Here is a 13,682-nt window from a genome sequence, read left to right on the forward strand (position 1 = left end):
AGTACTGCTTACGTCCAGTTTCACATATTGCAATTTATTTCTTTTTTTTTTAACTGATTAGCCCAGCAGTGGATGATCCACTGCTGGGCTAATAATTAAAAAAAAAAATTATAAAATAAATGTATTTAGTTGTTTTTTTGGGATGTTGAGGTGGAGAGCGAAATTGCATGGGGTGGGGGGGTGGGGGGCCAAGATTTTTTTTGCCCAGGGTCCAGTCAATATTAAAGACGGCCCTGGTTTTATGGCTAGTTAACAACCCAGGAGCATCTCAGTATTGGTTTCATTTGAATTATCCGCTCTCTTCTTAAAGGGATATTATACACTAGATTTTTCAGACTCCTAACCAAGCCCCAAAGTTTTAGGACAATACTGATGTATACCTAATCCAGTTTGCTTCTGTTTGTGTAAAAGGTCTTTTCATATGCAGAGGAAGGGGAGTGGGGAAGTGTCTACTGTTTTTGCAAACACAGTGGGTGTTCCAGCTAACCTTTTCAACACAGCTTCTGGTAGCTTCTAAGTAAGTTTTTTTTTTTTTTTTAAATCAAAGTTTCTTTCATGTAATTAACAAGAGTCCATGAGCTAGTGACGTATGGGATATACATTCCTACCAGGAGGGGCAAAGTTTCCCAAACCTTAAAATGCCTATAAATACACCCCTCACCACACCCACAAATCAGTTTTACAAACTTTGCCTCCAAGGGAGGTGGTGAAGTAAGTTTGTGCTAGATTCTACGTTGATATGCGCTCCGCAGCAAGTTGGAGCCCGGTTTTCCTCTCAGCGTGCAGTGAATGTCAGAGGGATGTGAGGAGAGTATTGCCTATTGAATGCAGTGATCTCCTTCTACGGGGTCTATTTCATAAGGTTCTCTGTTATCGGTCGTAGAGATTCATCTCTTACCTCCCTTTTCAGATCGACGATATACTCTTATATTTACCATTTCCTCTACTGATTCTCGTTTCAGTACTGGTTTGGCTTTCTACAAACATGTAGATGAGTGTCCTGGGGTAAGTAAGTCTTATTTTCTGTGACACTCTAAGCTATGGTTGGGCACTTTATTTATAAAGTTCTAAATATATGTATTCAAACATTTATTTGCCTTGACTCAGAATGTTCAACTTTCCTTATTTCCAGACAGTCAGTTTCATATTTGGGATTATGCTTTAAATTATCATATTTTGTCTTACCTCAAAAATTTGACTTTTTTCCCTGTGGGCTGTTAGGCTCGCGGGGGCTGAAAATGCTTCATTTTATTGCGTCATTTTTGGCGCGGATTTTTTTGGCGCAAAAATTCATTTCCGTTTCCGGCGTCATACGTGTCGCCGGAAGTTGCGTCATTTTTTGACGTTATTTTGCGCCAAAAATGTCGGCGTTCCGGATGTGGCGTCATTTTTGGCGCCAAAAGCATTTAGGCGCCAAATAATGTGGGCGTCTTATTTGGCGCCAAAAAATATGGGCGTCGCTTTTGTCTCCACATTATTTCAGTCTCATTTTCATTTGCTTCTGGTTGCTAGAAGCTTGATGTTTGGCATTTTTTTCCCATTCCTGAAACTGTCTTATAAGGAATTTGATCTATTTTGCTTTATATGTTGTTTTTTCTCTTACATATTGCAAGATGTCTCACGTTGCATCTGAGCCAGAAGATACTACAGGAAAACCACTGCCTGCTGGATCTACCAAAGCTAAGTGTATCTGCTGTAAACTTTTGGTAGCTATTTCTCCAGCTGTTGTTTGTATTAATTGTCATGACAAACTTGTTAAAGCAGATAATATTTCCTTTAGTGATGTACCATTGCCTGTTGCAGTTCCCTCAACATCTAAGGTGCAGAATGTTCCTGATAACATAAGAGATTTTGTTTCTGAATCCATAAAGAAGGCTTTGTCTGTTATTTCTCCTTCTAGTAAACGTAAAAAGTCTTTTAAATCTTCTCTCTCTACAGATGAATTTTTAAATGAACACCATCATTCTGATTCTTTGGACTCTTCTAGTTCAGAGGATTCTGTATCAGAGATTGATGCTGATAAATCTTCATATTTATTTAAGATGGAATTTATTCGCTCTTTACTTAAAGAAGTACTAATTGCTTTAGAAATAGAGGATTCTAGTCCTCTTGATACTAATTCTATACGTTTGGATAAGGTTTTTAAAGCTCCTGCGGTTATTCCAGAAGTCTTTCCTGTTCCTAATGCTATTTCTGCAGTAATTGCTAAGGAATGGGATAAATTGGGTAATTCATTTACTCCTTCTAAACGTTTTAAGCAATTATATCCTGTTCCGCCTGACAGGTTAGAATTTTGGGACAAAATCCCTAAAGTTGATGGGGCTATTTCTACCCTTGCTAAACGTACTACCATTCCTACGTCAGATGGTACCTCGTTTAAGGATCCTTTAGATAGAAAAATTGAATCTTTTCTAAGAAAAGCTTATCTATGTTCAGGTAATCTTCTTAGACCTGCTATATCATTGGCTGATGTTGCTGCAGCTTCAACTTTTTGGTTGGAAACTCTAGCGCAACAAGTAACAAATCGTGATTCTCATGATATTATTATTCTTCTCCAGCATGCTAATAATTTCATCTGTGATGCCATTTTTGATATTATTAGAGTTGATGTTAGATTTATGTCTCTGGCTATCTTAGCCAGAAGAGCTTTATGGCTTAAGACTTGGAATGCTGATATGGCTTCTAAATCAACTCTACTTTCCATTTCTTTCCAGGGAAACAAATTATTTGGTTCTCAGTTGGATTCTATTATTTCAACTGTTACTGGTGGGAAAGGAACTTTTTTACCACAGGATAAAAAATCTAAAGGTAAAAACAGGGCTAACAATCGTTTTCGTTCCTTTCGTTTCAACAAAGAACAAAAGCCTGATCCTTCGTCCTCAGGAGCAGTTTCAGTTTGGAAACCATCTCCAGTCTGGAATAAATCCAAGCCTGCTAGAAAGGCAAAGCCTGCTTCTAAGTTCACATGAAGGTACGGCCCTCATTCCAGTTCAGCTGGTAGGGGGCAGGTTACGTTTTTTCAAAGAAATTTGGATCAAATCTGTTCACAATCTTTGGATTCAGAACATTGTTTCAGAAGGGTACAGAATTGGTTTCAAGATGAGACCTCCTGCAAAGAGATTTTTTCTTTCCCATGTCCCAGTAAATCCAGTGAAAGCTCAAGCATTTCTGAATTGTGTTTCAGATCTAGAGTTGGCTGGAGTAATTATGCCAGTTCCAGTTCCGGAACAGGGGATGGGGTTTTATTCAAATCTCTTCATTGTACCAAAGAAGGAGAATTCCTTCAGACCAGTTCTGGATCTAAAATTATTGAATCGTTATGTAAGGATACCAACGTTCAAGATGGTAACTGTAAGGACTATATTGCCTTTTGTTCAGCAAGGGAATTATATGTCCACAATAGATTTACAGGATGCATATCTGCATATTCTGATTCATCCAGATCATTATCAGTTCCTGAGATTCTCTTTTCTAGACAAGCATTACCAATTTGTGGCTCTACCGTTTGGCCCTGCTACAGCTCCAAGAATTTTCACAAAGATTCTCGGTGCCCTTCTGTCTGTAATCAGAGAACAGGGTATTGTGGTATTTCCTTATTTGGACGATATCTTGGTACTTGCTCCGTCTTTACATTTAGCAGAGTCTCATACGAATCGACTTGTGTTGTTTCTTCAAGATCATGGTTGGAGGATCAATTTACCAAAAAGTTCTTTGATTCCTCAAACAAGGGTAACCTTTCTGGGTTTCCAGATAGATTCAGTGTCCATGACTCTGTCTTTAACAGACAAGAGACGTCTAAAATTGATTACAGCTTGTCGAAACCTTCAGTCACAATCATTCCCTTCGGTAGCCTTATGCATGGAAATTCTAGGTCTTATGACTGCTGCATCGGACGCGATCCCCTTTGCTCGTTTTCACATGCGACCTCTTCAGCTCTGTATGCTGAACCAATGGTGCAGGGATTACACGAAGATATCTCAATTAATATCTTTAAAACCGATTGTTCGACACTCTCTAACGTGGTGGACAAATCACCATCGTTTAATTCAGGGGGCTTCTTTTGTTCTTCCGACCTGGACTGTAATTTCAACAGATGCAAGTCTCACAGGTTGGGGAGCTGTGTGGGGATCTCTGACGGCACAAGGAGTTTGGGAATCTCAGGAGGTGAGATTACCGATCAATATTTTGGAACTCCGTGCAATTTTCAGAGCTCTTCAGTTTTGGCCTCTTCTGAAGAGAGAATCGTTCATTTGTTTTCAGACAGACAATGTCACAACTGTGGCATACATCAATCATCAAGGAGGGACTCACAGTCCTCTGGCTATGAAAGAAGTATCTCGAATTTTGGTTTGGGCGGAATCCAGCTCCTGTCTAATCTCTGCGATTCATATCCCAGGTGTAGACAATTGGGAAGCGGATTATCTCAGTCGCCAAACGTTGCATCCGGGCGAATGGTCTCTTCACCCAGAGGTATTTCTTCAGATTGTTCAATTGTGGGGGCTCCCAGAGATAGATCTGATGGCCTCTCATCTAAACAAGAAACTTCCCAGGTATCTGTCCAGATCCCGGGATCCTCAGGCGGAGGCAGTGGATGCATTATCACTTCCTTGGAAGTATCATCCTGCCTATATCTTTCCGCCTCTAGTTCTTCTTCCAAGAGTAATCTCCAAGATTCTGAGGGAATGCTCGTTTGTTCTGCTAATAGCTCCGGCATGGCCTCACAGGTTTTGGTATGCAGATCTTGTCCGGATGGCATCTTGCCAGCCATGGACTCTTCCGTTAAGACCAGACCTTCTGTCGCAAGGTCCTTTTTTCCATCCGGATCTGAAATCCTTAAATTTAAAGGTATGGAGATTGAACGCTTGATTCTTGGTCATAGAGGTTTCTCTGACTCCGTGATTAATACTATGTTACAGGCTCGTAAATCTGTATCTCGAGAGATATATTATAGAGTCTGGAAGACTTATATTTCATGGTGTCTTTCTCATCATTTTTCTTGGCATTCTTTTAGAATACCGAGAATTTTACAATTTCTTCAGGATGGTTTGGATAAGGGTTTGTCCGCAAGTTCTTTGAAAGGACAAATCTCTGCTCTTTCTGTTCTTTTTCACAGAAAGATTGCTATTCTTCCTGATATTCATTGTTTTGTACAAGCTTTGGTACGTATAAAACCTGTCATTAAGTCAATTTCTCCTCCTTGGAGTTTGAATTTGGTTCTGGGAGCTCTTCAAGCTTCTCCGTTTGAACCTATGCATTCATTGGACATTAAATTACTTTCTTGGAAAGTTTTGTTCCTTTTGGCCATCTCTTCTGCTAGAAGAGTTTCTGAATTATCTGCTCTTTCGTGTGAGTCTCCTTTTCTGATTTTTCATCAGGATAAGGCGGTGTTGCGAACTTCTTTTGAATTTTTTCCTAAAGTTGTGAATTCCAACAACATTAGTAGAGAAATTGTGGTTCCTTCATTATGTCCTAATCCTAAGAATTCTAAGGAGAAATCATTGCATTCTTTGGATGTTGTTAGAGCTTTGAAATATTATGTTGAAGCTACGAAATCTTTCCGTAAGACTTCTAGTCTATTTGTTATCTTTTCCGGTTCTAGGAAAGGCCAGAAAGCTTCTGCCATTTCTTTGGCATCTTGGTTGAAATCTTTAATTCATCTTGCCTATGTTGAGTCGGGTAAAACTCCGCCTCAAAGAATTACAGCTCATTCTACTAGGTCAGTATCTACTTCCTGGGCGTTTAGGAATGAAGCTTCGGTTGACCAGATCTGCAAAGCAGCAACTTGGTCTTCTTTGCATACTTTTACTAAATTCTACCATTTTGATGTATTTTCTTCTTCTGAAGCAGTTTTTGGTAGAAAAGTTCTTCAGGCAGCGGTTTCAGTTTGAATCTTCTGCTTATGTTTTTTGTTAAACTTTATTTTGGGTGTGGATTATTTTCAGCAGGAATTGGCTGTCTTTATTTTATCCCTCCCTCTCTAGTGACTCTTGTGTGGAAAGATCCACATCTTGGGTAGTCATTATCCCATACGTCACTAGCTCATGGACTCTTGTTAATTACATGAAAGAAAACATAATTTATGTAAGAACTTACCTGATAAATTCATTTCTTTCATATTAACAAGAGTCCATGAGGCCCACCCTTTTTTGTGGTGGTTATGATTTTTTTGTATAAAGCACAATTATTCCAATTCCTTATTTTATATGCTTCGCACTTTTTCTTATCACCCCACTTCTTGGCTATTCGTTAAACTGATTTGTGGGTGTGGTGAGGGGTGTATTTATAGGCATTTTAAGGTTTGGGAAACTTTGCCCCTCCTGGTAGGAATGTATATCCCATACGTCACTAGCTCATGGACTCTTGTTAATATGAAAGAAATGAATTTATCAGGTAAGTTCTTACATAAATTATGTTTTTTTATTGAGGTATTTCGGATAATAACATACACTTTGCATTATCACACTTATAGAATGTAAATAGGAAATGTTCAAAACGGCAATGTCAGGCATAAAACACATTAGTACTAAACATAATTACCTATTTGAAAAAAACTGAGACAACATATAAGAATCTTATACAATATAGTAAAACATGTTATCTCTATTAACCGTGCCAAACAGAGGCCTAGATTTGGAGTTCGGCGGTAGCCGTCAAAACCAGCGTTAGAGGCTCCTAACGCTGGTTTTGGCCGCCCGCTGGTATTTGGAGTCAGTGATTAAAGGGTCTAACGCTCACTTTTCAGCCGCGACTTTTCCATACCGCAGATCCCCCTACGCCATTTGCGTAGCCTATATTTTCAATGGGATCTTCCTAACGCTGGTATTTAGAGTCGTTTCTGAAGTGAGCGTTAGAGCTCTAACGACAAGATTCCAGCCGCCTGAAAATAGCAGGAGTTAAGAGCTTTCTGGCTAACGCCGGTTCATAAAGCTCTTAACTACTGTACCCTAAAGTACACTAACACCCATAAACTACCTATGTACCCCTAAACCGAGGCCCCCCCACATCGCCGACACTCAATTAAAATTTTTAACCCCTAATCTGCCGACCGCCACCTACGTTATATTTATGTACCCCTAATCTGCTGCCCCTAACCCCGCCGACCCCTGTATTATATTTATTAACCCCTAACCTGCCCCCCACAACATCGCCGCCAGCTACTTAAAATAATTAACCCCTAATCTTCCGACCGCAAAGCGCCGCCACCTACGTTATCCCTATGTACCCCTAATCTGCTACCCCTAACACCGCCGACCCCTATATTATATTTATTAACCCCTAATCTGCCCCCCACAACGTCGCCGACACCTGCCTACACTTATTAACTCCTAATCTGCCGAGCGGACCTGAGCGCTACTATAATAAAGTTATTAACCCCTAATCCGCCTCACTAACCCTATCATAAATAGTATTAACCCCTAATCTGCCCTCCCTAACATCGCCGACACCTACCTTCAATTATTAACCCCTAATCTTCCGATCGGAGCTCACCGCTATTCTAATAAATGGATTAACCCCTAAAGCTAAGTCTAACCCTAACACTAACACCCCCCTAAGTTAAATATAATTTACATCTAACGAAATAAATTAACTCTTATTAAATAAATGATTCCTATTTAAAGCTAAATACTTACCTGTAAAATAAATCCTAATATAGCTACAATATAAATTATAATTATATTATAGCTATTTTAGGATTAATATTTATTTTACAGGCAACTTTGTAATTATTTTAACCAGGTACAATAGCTATTAAATAGTTAAGAACTATTTAATAGTTACCTAGTTAAAATAATAACAAATTTACCTGTAAAATAAATCCTAACCTAAGATATAATTAAACCTAACACTACCCTATCAATAAAATAATTAAATAAACTACCTACAATTACCTACAATTAACCTAACACTACACTATCAATAAATTAATTAAACACAATTCCTACAAATAAATACAATTAAATAAACTAGCTAAAGTACAAAAAATAAAAAAGAACTAAGTTACAGAAAATAAAAAAATATTTACAAACATAAGAAAAATATTACAACAATTTTAAACTAATTACACCTACTCTAAGCCCCCTAATAAAATAACAAAGCCCCCCAAAATAAAAAATTCCCTACCCTATTCTAAATTAAAAAAGTTACAAGCTCTTTTACCTTACCAGCCCTGAACAGGGCCCTTTGCGGGGCATGCCCCAAGAAGTTCAGCTCTTTTGCCTGTAAAAAAAAACATGCAATACCCCCCCCCCCCAACATTACAACCCACCACCCACATACCCCTAATCTAACCCAAACCCCCCTTAAATAAACCTAACACTAATCCCCTGAAGATCTTCCTACCTTGTCTTCACCATCCAGGTATCACCGATCCGTCCTGGCTCCAAGATCTTCATCCAACCCAAGCGGGGGTTGGCGATCCATAATCCGGTGCTGAAGAGGTCCAGAAGAGGCTCCAAAGTCTTCCTCCTATCCGGCAAGAAGAGGACATCCGGACCGGCAAACATCTTCTCCAAGCGGCATCTTCGATCTTCTTCCATCCGGAGCGAAGCGGCAGGATCCTGAAGACTTCCAGCGCGGAACATCCATCCGGACCGACGACTGAACGACGAATGACTGTTCCTTTAAGGGACGTCATCCAAGATGGCGTCCCTCGAATTCCGATTGGCTGATAGGATTCTATCAGCCAATCGGAATTAAGGTAGGAATTTTCTGATTGGCTGATGGAATCAGCCAATCAGAATCTAGTTCAATCCGATTGGCCGATCCAATCAGCCAATCAGATTGAGCTCGCATTCTATTGGCTGTTCCGATCAGCCAATAGAATGCGAGCTCAATCTGATTGGCTGATTGGATCAGCCAATCGGATTGAACTTGATTCTACCTTAATTCCGATTGGCTGATAGAATCAGCACCGGATTATGGATCGCCAACCCCCGCTTGGGTTGGATGAAGATCTTGGAGCCAGGACGGATCGGTGATACCTGGATGGTGAAGACAAGGTAGGAAGATCTTCAGGGGATTAGTGTTAGGTTTATTTAAGGGGGGTTTGGGTTAGATTAGGGGTATGTGGGTGGTGGGTTGTAATGTTGGGGGGGGGGGGTATTGTATGTTTTTTTTTACAGGCAAAAGAGCTGAACTTCTTGGGGCATGCCCCGCAAAGGGCCCTGTTCAGGGCTGGTAAGGTAAAAGAGCTTGTAACTTTTTTAATTTAGAATAGGGTAGGGAATTTTTTATTTTGGGGGGCTTTGTTATTTTATTAGGGGGCTTAGAGTAGGTGTAATTAGTTTAAAATTGTTGTAATATTTTTCTTATGTTTGTAAATATTTTTTTATTTTCTGTAACTTAGTTCTTTTTTATTTTTTGTACTTTAGCTAGTTTATTTAATTGTATTTATTTGTAGGAATTGTGTTTAATTAATTTATTGATAGTGTAGTGTTAGGTTAATTGTAGGTAATTGTAGGTAGTTTATTTAATTATTTTATTGATAGTGTAGTGTTAGGTGTAATTATATCTTAGGTTAGGATTTATTTTACAGGTAAATTTGTTATTATTTTAACTAGGTAACTATTAAATAGTTCTTAACTATTTAATAGCTATTGTACCTGGTTAAAATAATTACAAAGTTGCCTGTAAAATAAATATTAATCCTAAAATAGCTATAATATAATTATAATTTATATTGTAGCTATATTAGGGTTTATTTTACAGGTAAGTATTTAGCTTTAAATAGGAATCATTTATTTAATAAGAGTTAATTTATTTCGTTAGATAAAAATTATATTTAACTTAGGGGGGTGTTAGTGTTAGGGTTAGACTTAGCTTTAGGGGTTAATCCATTTATTAGAATAGCGGTGAGCTCCGATCGGAAGATTAGGGGTTAATAATTGAAGGTAGGTGTCGGCGATGTTAGGGAGGGCAGATTAGGGGTTAATACTATTTATGATAGGGTTAGTGAGGCGGATTAGGGGTTAATAACTTTATTATAGTAGCGCTCAGGTCCGCTCGGCAGATTAGGGGTTAATAAGTGTAGGCAGGTGTCGGCGACGTTGAGGGGGGCAGATTAGGGGTTAATAAATATAATATAGGGGTCGGCGATGTTAGGGCAGCAGATTAGGGGTACATAGGGATAACGTAGGTTGCGGCGGTTTACCGAGCGGCAGATTAGGGGTTAAAAAAAATATGCAGGGGTCAGCGATAGCGGGGGCGGCAGATTAGGGGTTAATAAGTGTAAGGTTAGGGGTGTTTAGACTCGGGGTACATGTTAGGGTGTTAGGTGCAGACGTAGGAAGTGTTTCCCCATAGGAAACAATGGGGCTGCGTTAGGAGCTGAACGCTGCTTTTTTGCAGGTGTTAGGTTTTTTTTCAGCTCAAACAGCCCCATTGTTTCCTATGGGAGAATCGTGCACGAGCACGTTTTTGAGGCCGGCCGCGTCCGTAAGCAACTCTGGTATCGAGAGTTGCATTTGCGGTAAAAATGCTCTACGCTCCTTTTTTGGAGCCTAACGCAGCATTTGATTAAACTCTCGATACCAGAGTTAAATTTATGGTGCGGCCAGAAAAAAGCCCGCGGAGCGTTAACAGCCCTTTTACCGCCGAACTCCAAATCTAGGCCTTAAAGTGCAACAATAATAATTTGATACCTCTTTTTAATTTATAGGATAGCTCAAAACTAGTACCTCTGGAGTTTGGATTGCTGTCTATTAGAATAATACTTGAAAATTGCCCTTGTAAGCCACAACAGACTCTTGTTTCTGAGAGGTAACACATTTTTATAGCCTTCTATATGTAGGAGCAATTATAGAATTACACAATCTTCCTTGAGTAATTAGTTCGCCAAATATAGTGATATCTAACAAAATTTTATAAAAAATTGAATAGGGGGTTGTAATGTTAATTGAAGGGAATGAAAATACAATTCGCTTAATGAGTGGCCTCAAGGGACCTGTTATATGCACACAAGAACATCTTAGAATCATTACAATAGGAACACCTTGTATAGTAACCATATCTTGACATAGCAGTTTGCTGTGTAACCAGCCACCTATACTGTACATCTTCATGAAAATACCTTTTTTCGGAGTAAATACGATAAAAGGGGTTCCTGTTAAGGCTTAATATGTCTACGCTGCTTGCTGTATATCTCAAAGGCCTTAGATAGGCAAAGTATTTACAACTAGAGATTGATAAGTGCAGTTGGTATCAGTGGTCACCAATTATGGAGGAAAATAAATGTCCAATAAGCTAGGAAAAGACTGTATACATTTTTAACTGTTAGGAGATTGTTACTAAATGGGTGATTATAAAATAGCTGTTATATATACACATGATTGCTATAACAGGAGCACTATATATACTAGCCAAATCTAGAATAGTATGAATATCTTACTTGGCAGTAAATAAGATAAAAATGTCTTCTGTTAGGGCTTAGTATATCTCAGCTACTTACTTTATAGCTCATAGACCTTAGATAGGCAAAATATTTACAACCATAAACTGATAAGTGCAGTTGGAATCAGTGATCACCAATTATGGAGAAAAATAAATGCCCAGTAAGCTAGGAGGATACATTTTTAACCACAAAGAGATTGTTTCTTAATGGGTGTTAATAAGATAGCTGTTATATATACACAGGATTACTATAATAGGAGTACCATATATAAAAAACAAATCTAGTATAGTATGAGAAACTGATTAGGTGTCCTAAATGAAAACCAAGAGATGTTTGGGGCAACATAGAGTATAGTATTTGCAGCGAAAAATAGATACCTTGTACTAGTTTGCCCAAGATTATGTGCCCCCTATATTCCTTTCTAAATATTCTGGCGTTTACTGTGTAACAGGCCACCAATATGTCTTTAGTTATATTCATTTTTTGGCAAATGATAAGCTCAGGAAGGCTTCTGATGGTACCTATTATGTCTCAGCCACATGCTTTATGCCTCTAAGAACTTAGCTAAGCAAGATAATTACAACTGGAAACTGAGAAACGCAGTTTGACTCAGTAATCACAATTATAAAGAAAAATATACATCCTGTCAGCTAGGGAAAACTATAAACATCATTAAAGGTAATCTAAGTCATGAATAATGCTGCATATTATTTGCAAAATATCAACAATAAGCATCATGAGGTTGTACATAAAATAATAAAAAAAAGGAATGAGGTTATTTCAATAGCAATAATAGGAGCATTAAGGACCCACATATCAAACTGTACAGTTCTCATTATGATGTCCATCAGCCACAATTATAGAGAAACCTGATTCGGGAAACTAAGGCTTCTGCTGCAAAGCGTCCAACCTCACCCAACTCCAACTTTTGTGCAGCAACTGTGGGGTAAGTTGCAATTGAACTGTAAAACGAACCAGCATGATGCATAGTCCCAAACAGGAGGCATGGCGGACAGGGTCCGCAACCATTCTTTCGCCAGTGATCCCACGCTGCATCCGCTCCGCTGTGCGCTGTGTGCCAAAGTCTCGATCACTTCTAGGAGCCCAATGTTATCTGAGGTTCTCACCTCTTGCTTGGCTGTAAAACCCACACTACCCCCGAGGGGACCGGCTGTATCCCCCACCAGGGGAGCCGAGTGCGACGTCTCACATTCTGTGTCGTACTTCTCAGGAAGGATTCGTTTAGGCTGCTCCTTATTTCGTAGTGTTATGGATTGGCGCTGGGTCTTCTTTGTTCTTGTGTCCGTGGCTTAAGTAGGCCACATAGTGTCTATATCCCCATGTACTTCTGGCAGTGTGATCATCGAATTCATGGAAATCCTGCATATGCCACTGAGATCAGTAAACCTGTAATCTATCAGTTGTCCCAAAGCCTCTAGTTTAGCTCTTAGTATATTATGAAAGTCTTCCATGTTGCTATCTTTATGTGATGTTCTTGTTTATGTAATAGGTTGTAGCAGGTAAATACTGCTCTACTCGGATCACTTGGTTGTCCAAGGGGGGTGATATATGAGTGTGATGATGTCGCGGCTTGTATTCAAGGACCTAACAGTTTGGGCCCAGCATATTGGATCGTAAAAATGAAAGCATCCTACCGCTTCATGTCTTCTCGTCTTAGTTTTATAAGATACAAAACAAGATGTCAATTTTGAAAGGAGATAGACAACAAATTGTGAAAGTTACTTGAGGAGCTCCATAACTTTGCTGCTGATCATGGCCGCGATCAAGACACGCCCCCCTAAGTACGTTTTTAAAAATATACTGAATTTTTAGATTAGCATCTGTACATATTATTTTTTTATAGTAGTGTCTATTACATGCACTTAAATGAAAATTGGTGTATACTGTCTCTTAAAGTGCACCCATAAATATTATACACCATTTTTTAACAGACAAATAGGTCTTTCTTGTGATACCCTATATGGGTACCTAAAATAAAAATAAATAGGAGTTTAGTACTGAAAGCTAGTTAAGCTAAAGAAAAATACCTCCAAATAGATGTATTATGGTGTCCTGATTTTAAGAATACCCCATATGTCTAGGTTTCCAAGTAATTTATAACCCTCAAGTATCTATTCTAACAAATCTAAATCTATGCAAGTGTATTATCAATAGTTCTTGTGAGTATGTTTTTAAAATGAAAACTTAACTACAGTACTGGTGTTTTAATCACGTAAATTGCTCTTGAAGGGAAACAATGGAAGTTTTATAATTTGAAGTGCTGATGAAGATA

This window comes from Bombina bombina, chromosome 8 (genome assembly GCF_027579735.1).
Source record: "Bombina bombina isolate aBomBom1 chromosome 8, aBomBom1.pri, whole genome shotgun sequence".
NCBI lineage: Eukaryota > Metazoa > Chordata > Amphibia > Anura > Bombinatoridae > Bombina > Bombina bombina.